This window comes from Hibiscus syriacus, unplaced genomic scaffold (assembly GCF_006381635.1).
Source record: "Hibiscus syriacus cultivar Baekdansim isolate YM2019G1 unplaced genomic scaffold, ASM638163v2 tig00110419_pilon, whole genome shotgun sequence".
Classification (NCBI taxonomy): Eukaryota; Viridiplantae; Streptophyta; class Magnoliopsida; order Malvales; family Malvaceae; genus Hibiscus; species Hibiscus syriacus.
Window position 1 is genome coordinate 159,955 of NW_024062731.1, and position 21,916 is coordinate 181,870.

The 21,916-nt window shown below is 34.2% G+C and overlaps 1 pseudogene; it reads left to right on the forward strand.

Annotated features, from left to right (window-relative positions):
* The first annotated feature begins 727 nt into the window (after positions 1–727).
* LOC120124519 lies at positions 728–6,654 on the forward strand (annotated as a pseudogene).
* The last annotated feature ends 15,262 nt before the right edge of the window (positions 6,655–21,916 follow it).

The following is a 21,916-nucleotide window of genomic DNA, read 5'->3' on the forward strand; positions in this document are numbered from 1 at the left end:
GCAGGAACTACGGTGCATGACGGCCTGAGGTGGTTGGATTGATCATGCACTAAGGCTGAGGAGTCATAGACTACATTAAAATTATTCTGGTAATTCAGGTTCTCTATTGATGTTTTATTGTGATATTTTAAGTGCTTGGCTTGTTTGATTTGGTCTTGTTTAATATAAATAAATTTAATAATGTATGTTCCAAAATTGTGATGTTCTAGCATTTTGCCTGTTTGTAAATTGGATTTACTACGTTAACGCAGTAATAATTCGAGACAAATTTTGCGTGTTGCAAATAAGTCTTTTTTTTTTTTTGGTATTTCGCAAACTCTTCACCTAAAAAGAAAAGGACGGAAAACCTAAACGCGCCAGTCGGGTGGCGTTTCAAATTGTATTTCGCTTTTCAGCCATTTTCTTTTGGTCAAATTTTCGTTTTTGGTCCTCTATTATATTTAAATTGGTATTTTGCTTTCCAATTTTATAGTCTAACCGGTTACTCTAGATTGTTAATATCATTAATTATGCTGATTATTATTAATACGATTTGTTATTCTTAAAAACACCCCATTTTAAATTAAAAAGTAGCATTCAGCCATTGACACCCTCCCCTCCAATTATAAAAAAAATAAAAGATTAGATTTTAAATTTGAAAATAACAGAGGTGCCAAACCATAATTTGACTTGTTTTTAGATAAATGAAAATTACTAAATCTCTGATGTCTCTAAATCTTAATCCTAAGCCACAAATATTAACGGTCTTTCTTCATTTTCTCTGAAAATGGATAACGACGCCCAAAGTTCAGTTAAAAGATTAAAACATGGTTTCCTTGTTTAAAAGCAAAAACCAGATTCTTTTCTCCTCCGAGAACACCAAAACAATGGCGCTAACTCCCTCTCCTACCCTTTCTTATCCAAAATTTCTACAAATTTCTGTTAAATCTCCGTCGCCGTTGGTACATTATCTTCTCTTCGGTTCTCGATGGAGAGACGCTTCTCCGGTTTTGCTTCGAAATCGCTTCGGAGTTCCTCTACTTCCGGCCGTTGTGAGATCACCGTTTTTTAAGAAGTTTGAGTGCTACGCTAGGTCATCGTCAACGGAGGAAGATCGTTTGAGCGGGGCGGAAAAATTGGCCGTTTCAACTGCCGGTGATGACGATGATGGAGGGAGGGAAGATCCGAAGGTTAAGCAACATCAAAGTTCATTGGTTGCCGCGCAGAGGATCGCTTCCTCTCCCAGTGATTCTTTCGGGCTAGGAATTCGTGAACCTGTTTATCAGGTTCTCTCTTTCTGAAAGAAAAATAGAAATTGTTTACTTTCAGTTGCATGCAATTATTGGATATGATTTTTTGTTCGAATATCAGTTAATGTTATTAGGGCTTATTAATTCCTTAACAATTTCCTAGTTACTAATTTGCTATGGTTCTTAGGATTTTTTCAGTTGCCTTCCAATTTTGCTCCTTTGTTAAACTTACTCTTTATAGATATGACGGTGTGCATTTTTTTTCTTAGATATTTTAACCGCACATTTTATATTTATTCATTTGAATAAATATTTTCTATTCACAATTTCAGAAGTTGTGAGAAAATGCTTATAACTCATTTTAAAACTAACAAACTGTCACCAAGGATTTTTCTTTATAAATAGTTTACAATTTTATTTCCCTTTTTTTGTTGTCATTCTCTTAAGGTGGTAGAAGCGAAGTCAAATGGAATTTTATCTACACGGAAGATAAGCAGGTGTAAACTATTGAAATCAAGTGGTAATGTAATTTTGAAAAAAAAATAAACAAATAAATAAATAAGAAGCTATGTTTTTCTTTTTTCTATATATTTATAGTAGATTAATGTAATTTTTCTTCTTAGGCCTTCGTCCAAGAGATATCCGCAGTGTTGATCCATCGTTATATTTGACGAAGTCATTCCCAGCTCTTCTGGTAATAGACCCTTGTGTCCTTATATCCCATGATAATCCTTCTTTTTCATTCTTGGTTTCCATTGCCTGGATTGAAGTATCGTGTTTCTTTAGTTTCCTGTGTTTGCAAACTCATTTCTCTCTCTTCCATGCTAATTGCTGTAGGTACGTGAGCATGCCATTCTACTTAATTTGGGATCATTACGAGCAATAGCGATGAAAGAATGTGTTCTTATATTTGATTACAATAGGTAAATCTCTCCTGCATCTGTGCAAATAAGACTTCATTGTGATCTCATTGTTCTAGACATTACTCATCTTGATTTACTATGAACCGATAATAATGCTTGTTGCATGTATTGAATATTAATAGTGAAGGAGGAAAAGCTTTTATAGACACATTGTTGCCTCGACTGAATAACATGAATGGAGTTCAGTGTATGCCATTTGAGCTTGAGGTTTGGGTCCCTTGCTTTAAGATGCTAATGTATGGAAGTCATTCATGCATTGTTCTCAGGGCAGAAACTATGATCTTAAACATCTGAGCTTGTTATGAGTCTTGAGTTATGGTACTTTCAGGTTGTTGAAGCGGCTTTACTTTCACAGATACAGCATTTGGAACAAAAACTAATGGATTTAGAACCTCGTGTGAGTATGTGAACATAGAAAGTGCAATTTTTTGTTTGTTTCTTGTTGTTGCTTCCCTTATCCTTTTCACAAGTTTTATGGTGAATTGTCCAAGCTCTGAATCTGCACATCATTAGTCCCTCATTTCCTACAGTGGCTCCACAATAGGAAAAATATTCGAATTGTAGCAATTCTTATAGGCAGTTGCCCTATGCCTTTTTTCATTTATTTACATCCCCTCCCCCCTCTTGTCTATGAGATACATGTTTGGAAAACTCACTTGCCGTCTAGTTGAAAATTACCATTGAAAACATTTGAAAAGTTTGCCCAAGTAACTATTTTTTTTTCACTCTTCGTGTTTCTGATTGTCTTGTACTACAAATGGCTGAAAATGAACCAAGTTTCTCTTGAACAACTTCAAAATGCTGGGTTATGTTTGATTAGTAAATATAATAAATAAGTTCAAGCTTCACATTTAGTCATTTTGTTATATAAGCCAAGTTTGAGCTAAAGGGTGTAAAAAATTTAGCTTGTTTTTATGCTATTGTGAATGTCTTGATTGTTAATTTTAAAAGAATTTATTTATTGGCTCATTTAGATGATATGAGATACATATGTATTCTTTTATTTGGTCTGTTGTATTGTGCCTACTGAATATGTAAGGTCCTTGTGGCATTGTCTTTATCTCCTATAAACAATAATGCTTTTTCTTTTTTAGAACATTCATCCAGAAGATTATTGATGATACAAAACATATACAACTAAGTTCATCTATGTAAAGGAGCAAGCCAGCAATAAATATAAGCTTGAAAAGGCTTTGCTTTTTTAGCACTGGCCTTGATCTATGAGATCTTTGGCTCGCTTATTTGCAGTTCTTGCTTCTGGTTCTTACCTTATATATATCCCAAGGTTAATAGCAAGAAATGTCCCTAAACTATAGTCTTATTCTAAATTGATCCAAACTTCTAAACATTTTAATGAAGTCCTTAAGTTATCAATAGTGTATCAATCATGTCCTTTTATCATGCTAACTGTTGACTTGGGCGTTAAATGTAAAATCGAATATGAAGTAATAAGTACAGCATATTTAGAACACACAAATAAGATTTTAAAACGAGGGTACCTATCACATGGATACCTGGGACCTGACATGTTTAAAAAAATAGCCTCCTCAATTTTAATGATATTGTTTGTTTTTTAACACCTTAGATTCAATTTATCCATGTGGTAAGTACACATATCTAAGATTTGATCCATGAAATTTGAATATGCTTCACATCAAATCCAAGCTTACTTTTAATGCCTATGCTGACGGAAAGGATTTGATTTGTACAATACTGATACTTTTAGGACTCTATTAGAATGTTTTGAAGTTTTTGGACCAATTTATAATCTGTGTCATGGTTTGGGGATGTCTGGTGCAATTGTTTTTAATTACAACCCATGTTTCCTTAGATATGCACCTGAGCAATTAATTATTTTCATTGTGATTAATTAAGAACTTGAAATGGCTATGACTGATTCCTCATTAGGTTATTTCCATTTTCTGGTAGTGTATAAATTTGTACCTTGATTGCCTTGTGTTTTAGACTGCAATCATGTAATAATTGTGATATCCCATGAAGCTGCTTAATCATTATTACTGCTTTTCCATTTGCATAGGTTCGAACCATACTTAAGGTGTTGCCTAACAAAGTAACCGGTGACATATTGGAGCAACTTCGTATTAGCAAGCAGACTTTGGTATATTAACTCTACAAAACCTTGCTTAGTTGCTTGATAAGAAATTGTTAAACACTACCCTCTAATTATTATCCTTTTTCTTTTCATTTTATCATGCAAGGCTGAATTGAGTTCAAAAACAAGGGCTCTTAGACAAATGTTGCTGGATCTTTTGGAGGATCCCGATGAAATACATCGAATATGTATCATGGGAAGAAATTGTACTATTAAAAGGGGAAATGACGATGTGGAATGTTCTTTACCTTCAGAAAAGCTGATTGCTGAAGGTATACTGTGCTCTTTGATCTCAGTTAGTATTTCTTTTAATAAGAGTTCTAATTTGTTCGATCTGGTCAATTTGCAGAAGAGGTGGAAGAGATTGAGATGCTTTTGGAAAATTATCTTCAAAGGTTTTTCCTTCATTCTACTTATGGTGCTTGTTTAGCATGTAGTCGGTGCATCAAATAGGATTATTCATTATCATTTGTTTTCTTCATTTTACGATTCTTGATAATCTTCAAGTTGGGTTGCAAGAGCCTTTTAAAATGTCTGCAGATATTTATGATATAAACTAGATAAGTATGATGTAATTTGAGGTTTGGTTTAATATAAAGGAATAGTTATGATTTCTCTGAAGTTGCTAACTGTTTTTCGCATTTCAGCAAGCCTAAAGGTTTGTCTTATTGAATAGTATGTGCTTTGTAGCCCTGTTTTGTTTTCAATAGCTATCTTTTACTTTACTGTCTTGTTACATTGTGCAGATGTGAATCTTGCCTTGGTCAAGCAGAAGGCTTCTTGATTCTGCAAAAGAAATGGAAGATTCTGTGGCTGTCAATCTAAGGTCTTGATGAATTTTTATTTAAATTTTGTTGTCAGCATCACCATTTCATTTGTGTGTTCTGTACTTTATCCTCCGACATCCATTTGATTTTGATGATTTGAGTTTTTATATTCATTTCTAGTACATATTTCCTCTTGCATCTGAATTCACACTCCTTTAACTAACGAAGTAGGGTGGTTTTAACTATTTTATCAGTTCCCGGAGACTTGAGGTAAGCAGAGTGGAATTACTTCTTCAGGTTGGGGCATTTTGTATTGGAGTTGGTGCTCTAGTTTCAGGTTTGTCCTTCTTCAAGCAAGAAAATTGAAGCCAAGCCTCTATTGATTAAATGCAGGAATCACTTAACATGATAATGGCTTTATAAACTTGGTAATTGTTGCTTGTATTTATCAGCTTGAGTTGCTTAGATTCTTGTGATCAAGTTTATGATGGTATTAGTGCATTGCTAAGTGCCCCCTAAAACACGAACATTATTATTTACCGCTACCTGGTTGTAAGAATCACTTTGGCTTATTGTGTGTAGAAATTGTATAAATTAGATGCTACAAATCATGATTCATTAGGATGCTTAATCATCACATGACGAATAAAATTGTTGCTTGGTTCTGTTTAATTGTAGCAAGTTAGTTCATGGATTTATTACTGTACACAAGGTGATAATTTTGTTGTTTGTTTACTTGATTACATGAGAGGAGATGGACCTAGAGAACTGCTCGAGTTTGTACATGGATGGCATAAATTTGTTCCAAGTCCATTCTTGAAATCATTTGGACCATTGGACATCAAAATGTTTCTTCAAGAATTTTAGTGGCTATAATTGGCATCCTTGGCTAAATATTATATTTCCTTTTTTTAGGTATATTTGGCATGAACTTGAGGTCCTATCTTGAAGAACATGTGGTATGTTTGTAATAAGTTTGAGCATTCAGTATGTTGTTACTTCTTAAGGCTTTTCTGTATTGAGGTTATATAATCATTTGGCCGTATTATATGACCCCATTGTTAATATGGCGCAGTTTGCCTTCTGGCTGGCTACAGGCGGGATTATATTTGGAGCTGTTTTGGCGTTTTTTCTCATGTATGCATACCTCAGGAGTAGGAAAATACTGTAAGGAATATAGGTAAGTTCACCTTAAATTTCTTTGCTAAAAGCCCTTGTAGAATTTAAAAGAGATAGAAAAGCAAAATATTCGAGAAAAGCCAAACGAATTGTCTGGTCCAAACCAGATCCCTGCCCGAGGCCCTGCACTTTCCCTAATATATTTCTTTAGCTAGTGTAGTTATAGAGAAATTATAAGCTGTAGTCAAGACATTGACGATCCCTTTCCACCATTTAAATTCTCAAATCTTCTGTATCATGTTGCAGTATAATTGTTTTTGAGGCTGTTATTTCCCATGTGTGTTTAACAGGTGCATGGGAAAGCAAAGCTTGTTCGAATTGGGCAAGCTTCTATAAGGATCCTCCAATGGTGTTCCAAAGTGCACAAATTATCATTATCATTATTTTTATTGTTAGTATCGATTGGTAAATCTTATCAAAAAAAAAGTATCGATTGGTAATAAGTGGGTATATATGTATATGTATACATGTATACTTGTATATGTATATGTATATGTATATGTATATGTATATATGAAGAGAACTTGATTAGGCAGATTACAAAAAAAAAATGTACCTCTATGTAGCTGCAGAGTGACCGTTCTACTGAACCCCTTTTCAACTGCAATGACGAGCTGTGCTGAATTTTGTTCTCGATGGAAAGGCTGACAATTGTACAACTAATTTTTCTTCTTGAAATAAATAAATTGATTTTTTTAAATTTCTAAAGTAATTTTTGTATCAAATTTAGATTATATTTGTCACTCACTTCCAGGACAGTATAATGCTTAGGAAAAGTGTTGGTTCAACTTAGTAGGTTTTTCCTTCAGCGACCAGCGTCTTCGAATATATTCATTACTCTAGCTTCCACAGCTTTACCGTCATCCTTAAGATCCTTTCCTTTTCAGATGCACAGTCATCTATGTGCTGTTCAGGAGCGGTTGTGGGAGAATTTGGCAGCCGAGGGCTTTAACTCATCCATGGATGGTAGTGGCATCGGGCATCCAGTTACTTTGCAGGAGATAGGATCCGAAAAATTCTATTCTGAATGATGTGTTTTCGCTAATCAATGTATAAAATTCTTAGACTTTAATTATCATATTTGTAGATGAATATTAATACTATCCAACAATATTTTTACGTGGCCTATGAATAATTGTTATCACCATAAAAAGTTAAAAAAAAAAAAAGTTATTGGGTGCATGAACATGGGAAAATTATTTCAACAAATTATATATGCGAAGGCTGGCGGGGCCCACTGATGACAAAAGTCGTTAAGATGATCGCCCTTGATAGATTCCTAACGGACTAACCAAGTATCACTTGAAATAATCGGGTGCGATCATACTCACAGCATTATTTTAACTATTTTTTTAAGTCTTATATCTCTGGTCAAAATTGCGTCGTTTGATGCATTGCATCCCTCTGATGAGGTAATCGACACGCGTTGCAGTTTTATTGGGCGGAAGAAAAACGAAATGTGGAATAGTGGGGCATAGTTTCGTTAGAAGGGAGCAGGGGTGAAGGAGTGAAACAAATTAAAATAAGATATTTGGTTTATAAATAATTTGTGTCAATATCAGTCCTATGTACAGCCACCATAAAAGTCACAAAAAAATAATTTTAAAATAAAATGTTTGGTTTATAAATAATTTAAAAGACAGAAATTATAGGAACCAATGCATTATCTAATGTACAAACGGAAGGGTTAAGAGATACAAATTAAGGAATTAATGTAACTATTTTGGTTGTAATAATTTTAAAAATATAATATACATTCAATAGTTAAATTTGTAAATGGTAAATAGTTAACTATCTAATTATTGCATTTTTAAATTTTTGTATGACCAAAAAATTATTATGATATCATACTCATTAAAATTTCAATAGTTACATTTTCAATAAAATGAAAAACTTTTTTTGGGGGTAACAAAAGACAAAACAGGCCTACAACTTAAGCCGAGGCAACAAAGGTCGCACCTCCTGGGGAGGATCCAAAAATAATACGCAGTCGTAGTGTCTCCGATCCACCAACTTAGCCAAATAGTCCGCAACACAATTTCCTTGCCGAGGAACCTGATTAAACCGCACAGATCACTCTCTTTCCAAAAGCTTCGCAATATGGTGAACCACCGATAATCGACTCGAATTCAACTTTGAATCCGACACCTCCTTTAACGCCTCTAAACTGTCAACCTCCACTATGACTTGTGTAAAGCCACCATCCTTGGCACAACAAAGACACTGATACATACCACAGAGCTCCGCCTCCAGCACTGAATAGATGCCGATGAACTTGGCAAAATCGAGCAACCACCGGCCTTCGTGACTCCGGATAACACCTCCACACGAGGCCGTACCCAACTCCCTATGACAAGCACCATCTGAATTGGTCTTCACCCAACCGAAGGGAGGTCGAATCCAACAATGAGCCGTTACGCAAGGAATCGATTGCCGCGTCTGTGTAGAAAAGTGTTAGCTAGTATTTTGCTTAGCTGTATTATTTATTGTTAGTTAGTTTGTTAGCTTGCGGTTAGTTGGTTAGTTGCAGCAGGTTACTTGTATATAAGAAAGACCTTTTTTTATGTAAATTAAGAAGTTGAATGGAATGAAGTAATTCTACCCAATATTTGCTTATGTTTTTAACATGGTATCAGTTTAGCCTAGGTTCGTTGGGTCGTTTTTTTCTTTTATACCCATTCTTCCCTAAACACAATTCTCTCATTCTTCGTTAGGGTTCTTTCTTTGCGTCAAAATGCCCCCTTATGCCAAAATCACGGTGGTTGATTTCAATCATCCCTTGTTCCTGCACCCGTCTGATAATCCGGACGGTGTTGTTTTTACTCATCGTTTTGTTGGTATTGACAATTATAATGTGTGGAGTCGATCAATGAAGATTGTTTTACTGGCGAATAATAAGCTAGGTTTCGTTGATGGTTCTTGTCGTAAAGAGGATTTTGATGAGTCCTTGCACTATCAGTGGGAACGCTGTAATGCGTTCATTTTATCATGGCTTCTCAATATTGTAAGTAGTGATCTCTCCCCTAGAATTGTTTTCACCTCAAGCGTTGCTCATGTGTGGACCAATTTGAAGAAGCGGTTCGATAAGATTGACGGATCTCATATTTTTTTTCTTGTATCGGGAAATTGCAACACTATCTCAAGGTGATTCAAATGTCTCTGTTTATTTCACTCGTTTAAAGTTGTTATGGGATGAATATCATTTTTTGGTACCTTTTTCGACTTGCAATTGTGATGCTTCTCAACAAAATTCTAAGCATATTGCCTAGCAGAAGTTGTGTTGAATTATGTTTCAATATAACAAATTTAAAGGTAAAATATTTTTGGACTTGAATTGAATTAATTCAAAGTTTACAAAAATAATTCAAAGTCCATTAATTTGGAATTGAGCACAAAAATGTTTTATGAATAGTAATTTGTTGTATAAATAGTACTGATACTATTTGAACAATACTTATACTGTTTGAACAGTGATGAACAATACCTAATGCTCAAAATTTCAGAATGCTACAGGGGTATTGATACTGCTACAGGGGTACAGATATTGTTACTGTTCATACAGCCTAACTGTCATAAAATTCAAATATTATGAAGGGTACCGTTACTACATGTCCTGGGCAACCTATTTGATTAGAAAAATCATCCCCAAACACCTCCAAAACATCCCCAATGGCTATATACGACTTCAAACTCATTTCCATCTATAAATACAAGCTGAGAACACTTGAAGAAGTAAGAGAACAACTATCCAAGCAATCAAACACAAGAGAAGAGTTTTTCAATCTTATTTCATCTTTCTCTTATAAATATTTTGTTCTTGTGAGCTCAATCTTGTAAAAACCTACTTTAGAGAGGTTTTCTTGTTTACTTTTCTTATCATTTGTAAAGGGGAAAGGTTCTAGCTAAGCCCATGTAAAAGCTAGGGAAATGTTATAGTTTAACCCGTGAAAAACTAGGGAGTTGTAAAGGTTATCTCTTTGTCCTTGAAAAAGAAAGAACAAATTAGTGAATTTATTGGAAAATCCTTGGTGAGGAGCTATGGTAGTGGATGTAAACTTGGTTGAATAGTCGAACCACTATAAATCGATGTGCAATTCTTTATCTTTCAATCTCCTTACTCCATAAACACAAAAAACGTTCCGACCCCTCTTTGCAAACCGTTACGGTTGTCGAATCGAGCTTCCTAAAATCCCAACAATTGGCATCAGAGCCTAACTCGTTAGAAGGCTTAACATCCTTGAGACGATCCTCGAATAAGCTCTACTAATTCCCGACGCAACCGACAAAGAAATGGCTTTAACCTCCGATGCTTATTACCTTGAAGATATACCTATTATGGCATCGCAACCGCTCAACAAGCCACCATTCTTCTATGGAGAAAATTATGCTCATTGGAAGAATAAGATGATGTACTTTATTCAAGCCTATGATATAGGAGCTTGGAACTCAATCATGAACGATTACTCCTCTCCACCCGGCAAGTACAACGATTGGAGCAAAGAAGAAAAGAAAAAGTTCCAACTTAATTCTAAGGCTATACATATTCTCTTTTGTGCTTTAGGCCCAAATGAATATGGAAGAATCTCATCTTGTTCCAGTGCCAAAGAGATTTGGGACAAGCTCCAAATCACTTATGAAGGAACTGACGAAGTGAGAGAATCAAAGAAAAGTCTTCTCAACCATAGCATCGAGAACTTCAAGATGAAACCCGATGAAGACATCAAATCTATGACGGATAGATTTTCCGTGATTGTCAACAGTCTCAAGGGATATGGAGAAGTAATCCCTAATGAGAAGCTTGTGAGGAAGATGATCTACTCTCTTCCAAAGGAGTGGCAATCGAAGAAGACGACCATTATCAAAGCAAGAAACCTAAAGTCTCTCACTCTCGACGAGCTAATTGGTTCCTTTCTCACTCATGAGATGATGGTGAAGGAAGATGAAGAAAGGTAAGAGAAGAAAAACAACAAGAAGAAGAAGGTAGTCATTGCCTTCAAATCCACCAATGAAAACTATCAAGATTCAAGTGATGATGTGGATGAAGAAGAAGATTAACAAGAAGATGAGGTGGTCAAGCTCTTAAAAGAGTTAAAGAGATTCATGACTTCCAATGAAGTAAAGCATGAATCAACCAAGAAGAAGAGTCCCCCGATGTGCTTCAATTGTCAAAGAATAGGGCATGTCAAGTATGATTGTCCCCTTCTAAGAAAGAAGGGATCTTCCAAGAAGAAGGCATATGTTCCAGCTTGGAGTGATGAAATGACTCCAATGATGATGAAGTAGTCAACCTATGCCTAATAGCCACTCATGAAGAATTAGAGGTATCTTATAACTCAAATGAATTTAATTTATTTAGTTTTGATGAGTTACAAGATGCTTATAATAGGTTGTATTTGGGATTTGAGACCATGAATTCCAAATATCTGAAATTAATTTCAAAACTCAAAATTAAAGATAATTTGATTTTGAAAGCAAAAGTTGATTTTGAAAATCAAAATGAAATTTTGAAAAATAATTTAGAGCTTTTAAAAATCAAAATAAATGATTTAGAAAAAGAAAATTTTGAGTTAGAAGTTAAGCTTGAAAGCTTAACAAAAGAAAAAGAATTAATTTCTAAAAACAACCTATTATGTTTAAAATGGCAAAATGCTCACATTGCCATTATCATGGTTATTTGGATCATATTTTCCTTTGATGAAAGGAAAACATTTTAAAATTAGGCAAGTATGGGTTTCAAAAGAAACAATGGGCATTAAAACTAATGATCCAAAGCAATTTGGATACCAAAATCTACTTAAATGTCTCTTGTAGGTATGTGGGAGCAATGTGATGAAAGTGATGATATTCAAGATGCTCTAGCCACACATGAAAAAGGAATGGGTAACCTCTAAGCTTAATGCTTTTAATTTTGGTTATTTGTTTGCTCATTTGATTTTAAGCATACATGAGTTTTGGTTTTAAATGATTATGCATCATTGTTTTAATCTCATGTATGTTGAAAAGATGATTATGATGAACATTTTAAAGTTATATTAATTTTTTAAGAATTTTTAGTTCATCATAATAAAATTTTGGTCAAAATTGGTTTTAAATGAAATGATCTCTCTAACAATTAATATAATTTTTTTCAAATGCATAACATTTTTGGAAAAGCTTTATGCATATGCACTTAATTTCCACAATTGATATTGCATAAAGTATTTTAGACTTGGATATATTGAATTTCATGTACTAATAACATGTTTGTTATTCTTTGTTGAAATTCAATTTTGTTTAAGTGTCAAGTTCTTAAAAGCTAAATTTTGTTTGGAATGCATTTATTGAGGGGGAGCTTTGATTTTTCAAATAATTTTTAAATGTCAAATTTACTACATACTCTCCAAAGTTATTTTGGTCTTCAAAGATTAAATTATTTTTTATATAACAAAAAGGGGGAGAAGTTTGGTTTGAAAATTCAATTTCTTAATGAAAAAGGGGGTGCTTCACATTTTCATATATTTTCCAATAATTGGTAACAATTGGTATTTTTTAACAATTGATATCCTTTTGTTAACAATTTGTATCTTTTTCATTAAACATTTTATTAAGGGGAGTTTTGCCAAAAACAATTTTTCAAATGTTTTGTTATATCAAAAAGGGGGAGATTGTTGAATTATGTTTCGATATAACAAATTTAAAGGCAAAATGTTTTTGGAATTGAATTGAATTTATTCAAAGTTTACAAAAATAATTCAAAGTCCATTTAATTTGGAATTGAGCACAAAAATGTTTTTATGAATAGTAATTTACTGTATAAATAGTAGTTTATGAACATTGATGAACAGTACCCGATACTCAAAATTCCATAATGCTACAGGGGTACTGATATCGTTATTGTTCATACAGCCTAACGGTCATAAAATTCAAATATTATGAAGCGTATCGATACCCATTGATGGGGTACCATACTACATGTCTCGAGCAGCCTATTCGAGTAGAAAAATCATCCCCAAACGGCTCCAAACATCCCAACGGTTATATACGACTTCAAACTCATTTCAAGCTATAAATACAAGCTGAGAACACTTGAAGAAGTAAGAGAACAACTATCCAAGCAATCAAACACAGGAGAATAGCTTTTCAATCTTATTTCATCTTTCTCTTGTAAATATTTTGTTCTTGATAGCTCAATCTTGTAAACACCTACCTTAGAGAGGTTTTTTGTTTACTTTTCTTATCCTTTAAAGGGGAAAGGTTCTAGCTAAGCCCGTGTAAAAGCTAGGGAAAGGTTCTAGTTTAACCCGTGAAAAACTAGGGAGTTGTAAAGGTTATCTCTTTGTCCTTGAAAAAGAAAGAACAAATTAATGAATTTGTTGGAAAATCCTTGGTGAGGAGCTAAGGTAGTGGATGTAGACTTGGTTGAATAGTCGAACCAATATAAATCGTTGTGCAATTCTTTATCTTTCAATCTCCTTACTCCATAAACACAAAAACCGTTCCGACCCCTCTTTGCAAACCGTTCGTTGTCGATTCGAGCTTCTAAAAATCCCAACAAGTTGTTGCAGTTTCTTATGGGTCTTAACGACACATACTCAGCGATTTGAAGCCAAATTTTGCTTATGCAACCATTACCTACTGTTAATCAAGCTTATTCTATAATTGTTCAAGAAGAAGCACATCAGATTCAAATATCTAGGATTTCGCATGTTTCTGAAGTGACTGCGATGTATTCCACTGCTTTGGAAATTCTGATCGAAGATGATTCAATGAGGTTTATGATTTCTATAAGATAAAGGGCCATAAGCATGAAAGATGCTATCGCTTAAATGGTTTTCCTCCCGATTTCAAGTTCACTAAGAAGAAGGGTTCTCAGGATGCTTTAGTTACCAAAAATATCACTTCCTGGTGATTCTAGCAATGCTCCTGCTGCTCCAGTTTTCGCCAAAGCTTAGTCTAATCAGTTTCTCGAGCTTCTGAATAGTCTCCCTCGATTTATACAACTGTCAGCCTAGCAGTACTGCTTCTAGTTATTTACCTGCTCATTCTGATTCTGTGCTTTGGATACTTGATACAGGTGCTACTGATCATATGGTGTCTGATATCCAATGTTTGCAATCTCCTACTTCATGTGCTTCTGTTTCTCGTTTTGTTCATTTACCTGATGGTAAAACAACACCCATTACACACACTGGGGTTTTTTGCTTTGATTCCACTAATATCATTCCAAATGTTTTGTTATGCCCAACTTTCACCATAATCTTTTATTTATGTCAAAGCTTATAAAAGACTTAATTGCAGCATTGTTTTATATCCTCATCTTTGCATTTTGCAGGATCTCTTCACTGAGAAGATGAGGGGGATTGGTAGGAGTCTCGTGGCCTATACATTTTTATTCTAAGGATCTTGTTTTTGGTTTGTCTTCTATGAATTGTAATTCCATTTTGTCATCCTCAGTTTGTATGTCTACTTCTTCTATTAATAATACAATGCTTTGGCATGCACTATTAGGGCATGCCACTACAACTAAACTACATAAGACTCATTTTTTATTCTCTATTCCTTTGAATGATACTCGTGTCAAACAATGTTATGTATGTTCTCTTGCAAAACAGTCTAGGTTACTCTTTCCTATCAGTTCTTGTCGGTCACCTAAACCTTTTGATTTAATTCGTCCCTATCGAATCTCGACACATAGCAATCATCGATCTTTTTTTACTATTGTAGACGATCATTATTCAATGCTTGTCCTCAAGCATTCCTCAATTAACATGTCAAAATTATAAATTATCATCTTCAATTTCAATTTATTCCTCAAACTTCCAATCAAACTAAGTCCATGACATTTACCGAATTCAAGTTACAATCAAGCAAAGACGCAACTAAGAAAATTTAAAAGCAAGACATCCCAATTAATTGCCAATTCAATGAAACATGATCAATATCTCGCAATGATTCATACATATCCGCTCAAAGTGTTTGGGGTGAATGAAATTGCTCAAACCAAAACTAACTAAAACATTACAATAGGCTTGGAATCCAATCAAGTCTCCACTACGAAAAATGAACATAATGCAATAATCAAGGGGTTTTTTAACAAGGTGTAACGGGGCTTAGGTTAGGGTAGGAAAAAGGCCAAAAAAAAAGGTTTAAAATACCGAAACAAGAGATCGAAATAATTAAAAACAATCCACGAATTAACATGAATCACAATGAAACAAGGAAAAAGAATAGATGAAAGATAATTGAAACGGTCGATTTTTCCTTCCTTTTTTCTTGTTCAAAATAGTGAACAATTTGCTTTTTTTTCAAAACATCTAATTTTTTCATTTTCGTGGAACAAGAGTGATACAAGATCTCAAGTCTCGGTAAGGGTGTGAAAAGAGAGGAAAATAAAAAGAAAGGCTTCGGGTTTAATTATGAGGTATAAATAAGAAAGGGAAATATGCTCAAATGTGGTTCACTAGTGGATATATAAATGGATAGGCTTTTTAGGAAAAGTGGGTTTATCCTAGGTGCCCTTATCACATTAAAACATTACGTTCAACATGTAGTCTCGATATGCATTGTGATTACAAGTTCTAGAACATCCTAATTAGTCCGGCACACACAAGTCAAACATTGAGTAAGAAAGAAAATGTATGCTCGTTAGGCTCAAATCTCACAAGAAAATTTTATATGCACTGAGTCAAGTTCATCTCTATCGACAAAAGCATGAAATATCAATACTCAACAAAAAATTCACCAGCTATACCAATCACCAATCATGCAAATTAAATTCGATCAAAACATGATCATAATCCAAAAGGAAGCAAGAGTATAAAATAAAGTTCAATACTAGCAACCAACGATCCCAACACATCAATGTCAGAATAACTCAATTTCAAACAATCAAACAAGTCAGTGAAAAATTTGATGACATGTTTATCCTTCCCCCCTCACTTAATCTGTTTTGTCCCAAAACGTATATCGAATTTAAAAACGAAGATAGGGAAAATGAATACTCCCCAATCTAGTGGTGATCGCGGCCGCGGCCATGTCGAGACGAGCTCGGTCGAAGATAAGAAATATTCGATCAGAATTTGAATCAGTTCAGAGAAAAATAAAATAAAGCATCTGATAAAATAAAATGAAATAAATGGAATGAAATAAATTTTGCTAAAAATAAGCGAAATTAAAATGAAACTAAAACAAAATGAGTTGCCTCCCATCAAGCGCTTTTGTTTAACATCGTTAACTCGACGACCTGATTCAGACTACAGTTCTAAGAGAAATACTTCTTCCACTTCATACGCTTTTTTCAACTAAGAATTTCCTTATGAGAAATTCTACGATTGTATAATTCTTTTATTTTCTCCTTGTAGAATTTGACATTCTCATAGGTTATTCATCGGATCATTTTTTAGCTTTGACAGCTTATCCGAAATAACTGGTAAAGTAACATTTTCTCCTAAAAAGGCACTTTTTAAGTTTTTCGACATTTGTTTCAGTTCTATCTCAGGTGCCTGCAAAACAGAAGGCAAACATTGGACTTAGCAAGAATCAATTTTAGATCGGCACAATCTGAAAATATTTTTTTCAACTTCCTAATTTCCTCATCATGATCTTCTAACTCCCTGCATAGATCAAAAGAAAAATTAGTTTCTACAAACTCATTTTCCAAAGGATCAATAACACCAACATAATTTATGCTTGCCACTTTGTTTGGGTGTTTCATTTTCTTATACACATAAAATTTAACGATCTCACCATCAAACTCCATGGTTAAAGTTTTATTTCTTACGTCAATATTTGTGTGCACAGTACTTAGAAAAGGGCACCCCAATAAAATATCGAAAGAAGTGCTGGTGCGATCATTCTCCATGTCAATTACATAAAAATCAGCATGAAACATTAAATAGTTTACCTCCACCAGCACATTTTCCAAGAGTCCTTCCGGGTAAATGACATATTTGTCCACAAGCTGAATTAATATTTTTGTATCCTTAAAGGGCTCATTAATAATCATATTATAAACAGAGAGAGGAATTACATTAATAAAGGCGCCAAGATCACACATGACTCTTTTTATCCCAACTTTACCAATTTTACAGGGTATTACGAACATACCTTGGTCTTTCAGTTTCAGTGGTAACTTTTGTTGGAATATAGCTGAGACATGTTCTCTTAGATTTACCTTCTCATTCCCAGTAAACTTCCTCTTTGTTGTACAAAGGTCTTTAAAAATAAGGCATATTTTGGAACCTTTCGGATAACCTCAATGAGAGGTATATTATTTCACCTTCGAAATACGTCTAGTATTTCTTTTCCTTAGTTTGTTTATCCCTTTTTACTAACCTCGATAAAAAAGGTGGTGGTACGTCATAGGGAGATGGCGTTGGATTCTTTTGTACTTCGTCACTCTTCTTCTGGGATCCTGAATCTACTGTCTTCTTCTATTTGATTGCTTTATCTTTTGGAACAGTGGCACCACTATTGTACCACTCCAAAGAGTGATGGCACTGACATTCTCCCTTGGATTTACCTCGGTTTGAGAAGGTAGTCTTCCTTGTGATTCTAATTTCCCCACTGTTTGAACTAGTCGGCTCACTTGGTTATCCAATTCTTGAAGATGTGTCTCAGTTCGTCTTTGGAATTTTTCCTAGGATGTAATGAACTTTTCTTGGGATATAACCAGCTTTCTCGTGTAATTGCTAATTTTCCTATGATTTCTTCCAATGATGGCTTTTGCGTTTGTTGTTGAAGAGGAGGTCTTGGTTGATAGTTGGCTTTTGATTTGCCACATAGGTGAAGTTTGGGTGGTCTCGCCATCCTGGATTGTAAGTATTGTTGTATGGGTTGTATTGTCTTTGTGGATGACTTGGAAAGTTTCCTACGACATTCATTTATGCATTGCCTCATTCTTGTATCAGCAGATAACAATCCGTTGGATGGTCTAGCTTCGTGCATATCCCACATTCTCTTGTTGCTCCAAATTTTATGCAACAAGTGAATTAACTACTTCAGTTAATTTGTCTAACTTATTTTCAAGAGAAAATGTACTTATCTCATGAACCTGTCGGCTGGGTTCACTTGAAAACTATTGAGAGTTACTGTCATGGTTGAAATCAATTCCCTTGCTGTTGTTGGGGTCATGTTGACTAATGCTTCTCCACTGGAGGCATCTACCATTTTCATCTCCATTGGTAAAAGGCATTTATAAAAGTATTGAATTAACGTTTGCTCACTTAATCCATGTTATGGACAACGTGCGCAAAGCTTTTTAAATTGCTCACAATAGTCATAAAGACTTTCTTCACTCTTTTTTGAATGGAGAGAATGCTCATTCGTAACTCGTTGCTTTAGCCGCTGGAAAGAACCTGTCAAGAAAAATTCGACTCATGTCAGCCTATGAATTAACTGAATTTGGAGGCAAATAAAATAACCAATCTTTTGCCAAATCGGCTAAAGAGAAAGGGAAAGCTCTCAATTTAATTTGATCATCGATAACTCCATATGGTTTCATGATAGTAGAAACCACATGGAACTCTAACAAGTGTTTGTGTGGATCTTCAGTGAGAAAGCCATGGAAGATGGGAAGAAGACGAATGAGTCCCATCTTTAATTGAAATGGAGTCCCGCCACTAGGAAAATTGATGCATAATGGCGTTTAAGTGACAGGAGTTGTGGCTAGTTCTCGAATCGTTTGTTCTTCTTCTACCATCGGGAAGTTGTATGCGTCTGCTTCAGAGTTTGTCTATGGATTTGATTTTGTTTCTGAACTTTACTCTTGTTTTTCTTGTCTTTTTCTCTTTTCTCGAAGCGTTTGTGTGTGGATCCTTCTTGCTCGTGCTTCGATCTTCGGGTCTAGATCTGCTAATTCACCTGAGTTTCTTGTGGTTATAAATCAAAAACTAGAAAAATAAATCAGTACTTGCCGTTAATCCCTGCAACAGCGCCAATTTGATAACCGTCGTTTTGCTATCAAAATAATTTCGGCTTCTTAATAAATAGAAAGGAAAAATAGTATAGAGAAGCAGGGTCGATCCACAGGGACTGTGGTGTTTCTGATTTAGTAAAACTCTTTCTTGATTTTAGAAGAAAATAAAATTCCAGATAAAATTGAAAAGATAGAATAAAATAAAATAAAATAAAATAATGATTTAAAAATAAAATAAAAATAATGATTTAAAAATAGTAATAAAAATAAAAAAGGGTTTTAGATTATTTAAAGAAATATAATTAGATAAAAATTAAATAAACAAAAAATAAAAAAATGGGATAAAGAAAACTTATGGTAAAAGCAGCCTCAGACTTGAGTTTTGTCTCAAATTCCTTGTATCATCAAAACAGATCTTTACTCCAAGATTCACATCGCTTACAAGACAATTCTTCGTTGCCGACTCGGATTATGTTGTTTCAATAATAATTGATTCCATCTCGGTTTCCTCTTAGCAAACAAATTTTACCAAGTGTGTTCTCGGGAAGTCGAATATACTTCAATAAGCCAATCTTTCTTCCAATGTTAACCATAACAACATCTAGACCAACATCAACTTTTGGTTTTGAAAATCATTTTGATTTGAAAAGTAAGCTCAGAAAATAGAGAGAAAAATCGAAGCGATTTAAGTGTTACAATTCTCACGTTTGGAATTGAGCCTTCGCTTTAGCCTTCGGCTTAAAAGAAAATTAGCTAAGCATGACCAAATTCATACTTAGCATATTTGAAAACAAAATTTTAAAGAGAAATAAAGGAAGTATGCAGAAAATAGAGAGAAAACTAGAGAGAAATAAGATTTTATTCTCAGGTGAGAGAGATATGTTTCGAGGCTTACCCTGAGAGGGTATTTATAGCCTTCAAATTTCTAAAAACAAGCTAAAGATAATTCATAAAATAATATCTTAAATCCTAATTAAAACACTTAAAACTATTTAAACTAAAATTCCTAAAACAAAGATAAGATAAAATATATTAAAAAAATATCCTAAATCCTAATTAAATACTTAAAACTTTTTAAACTAAAATTCCTAAAGATAAAATTAAAATAATATCCTAAAACATGATTTTAATTCAAATCCGAATTGCAGAAACGTGAGGTTGATCTATTTGTTCTTCTAGAAGCTGACTGGACTTCTAGAAACTGCCATATCAAACTGTGTCATGCCCAGAGTCGTGCCCATGTCTCCAGCCGTGACCAAATAATAAAAAAATTACAGAATGCCTTCCTTTTCGTGCAATTTCCAGGATCTGACGTCCTGAACAAAAAATGAATTAAAACTAAGCCATAAAAACCAATGATTAAGGAGTAATTTAAAGTAAAATATTAACTAAATTAAGCACTTATCAATCATACTAGAATGTATTGGGTTTATTTGTTGAGGCTTAAGAATTATGCAATTATTTTTGTAAAACAATCTTTACCCTTGTTAAAAATCATTATTCTACTTCGGTTAAATATATTCGAAGCGATAATGGTGGTGAATTTTTTAGTAATCATTGTTCTGAGCTATTCTTTTCCTTGGAATCATTCACCAAAGCTCATATGTCCATACACCTCAGCATAATGGGGTTGCAGAGCGTAAACATAAGCATTTCTTAGGAGTAGCTCGTGTTCTTCGTTTCCAGTCTCATGTACCTATAAAATTCTGGGGTGAGTGTGTTTTAACTGCTTGTTATATCATCAATAGGCTTCCCACAATTGTCTTAAATTGGAAAAGCCCTTTTGAAGTTTTTATCACAAGTCACCTAATTTTTCTTATCTGAGAGTGTTTGGTTGCCTTTTTATGCAAATCAGGTTAATTATTAAGATAAATTCTCACCTAAGGTTTTACCTTTTGTCTTTATGGTGTATTCGTCAACTCAAAAGGGTTATTTGCTCTTACTTTCATACAAAGACTTTTTTTGACAATCGTGATGTGGTCTTTCATGAAACAATGTTTTCTTTTGCTTTTCCATGAATAAGTCTTTTCCCCCTAAACATCCTATTGTTGTTGATTATGATTTTCTTAATCTTAATGTTTTTGTGCCTTCCTCTCTGATCAGTTCTACTTCACCTCACCTAAATTTTGCTCCTTATTCAAATCACCAGCTTTCTTATATTTCTTCTGCATCACCTCAAGTCTCAACAAGTCTTCCTAGTCCTATTATTCCATTCGAAAATCAGTTTCTGCCTCAGAGAAAATCTACTAGGGTTGTCAAATCTCCTAATTGGCTCAATGATTATGTTCAGTCCTACCAATCTTCTTTTCTTCCAAGTAAATACCTATTACTAATCAAATTTCTTATTTTCATTTACCTTCCAATATTCAAAGTTTTCTTTCATCTAATTCTCATCTACTTGAGCCTAAAACCTATGTTGAAGCCATTACTAATCCCTACTGGGTCCAAGCCATGAAGGAAGAGATTGCTGCTTTGGAGTCAAATCACACTTAGTCTGTATTTACTCTGCCTTCAGGTAAAACTCCAATTGGCTACAAGTGGGTATATAGAATCAAGTACAAGGCCAATGGGGATGTTGATCGTTTTAAAGCTCGCCTTGTTGTTAAAGGGTTCAATTAAAAAGAAGGTGTTGATTTTGTGGATACCTTTTCTCTGGTTGCTATGTTAGTAATTGTTCAAACTATACTTGTTCTTACCTCTATTTTTTAAATGGTCTCTCTATCAAATGGATGTGTACAATGCTTTTTTACAAGGTGACTTAGTTGAAGAAGTGTATATGGAACTTTCTGATGGATTTTGCAGCCAGGGGG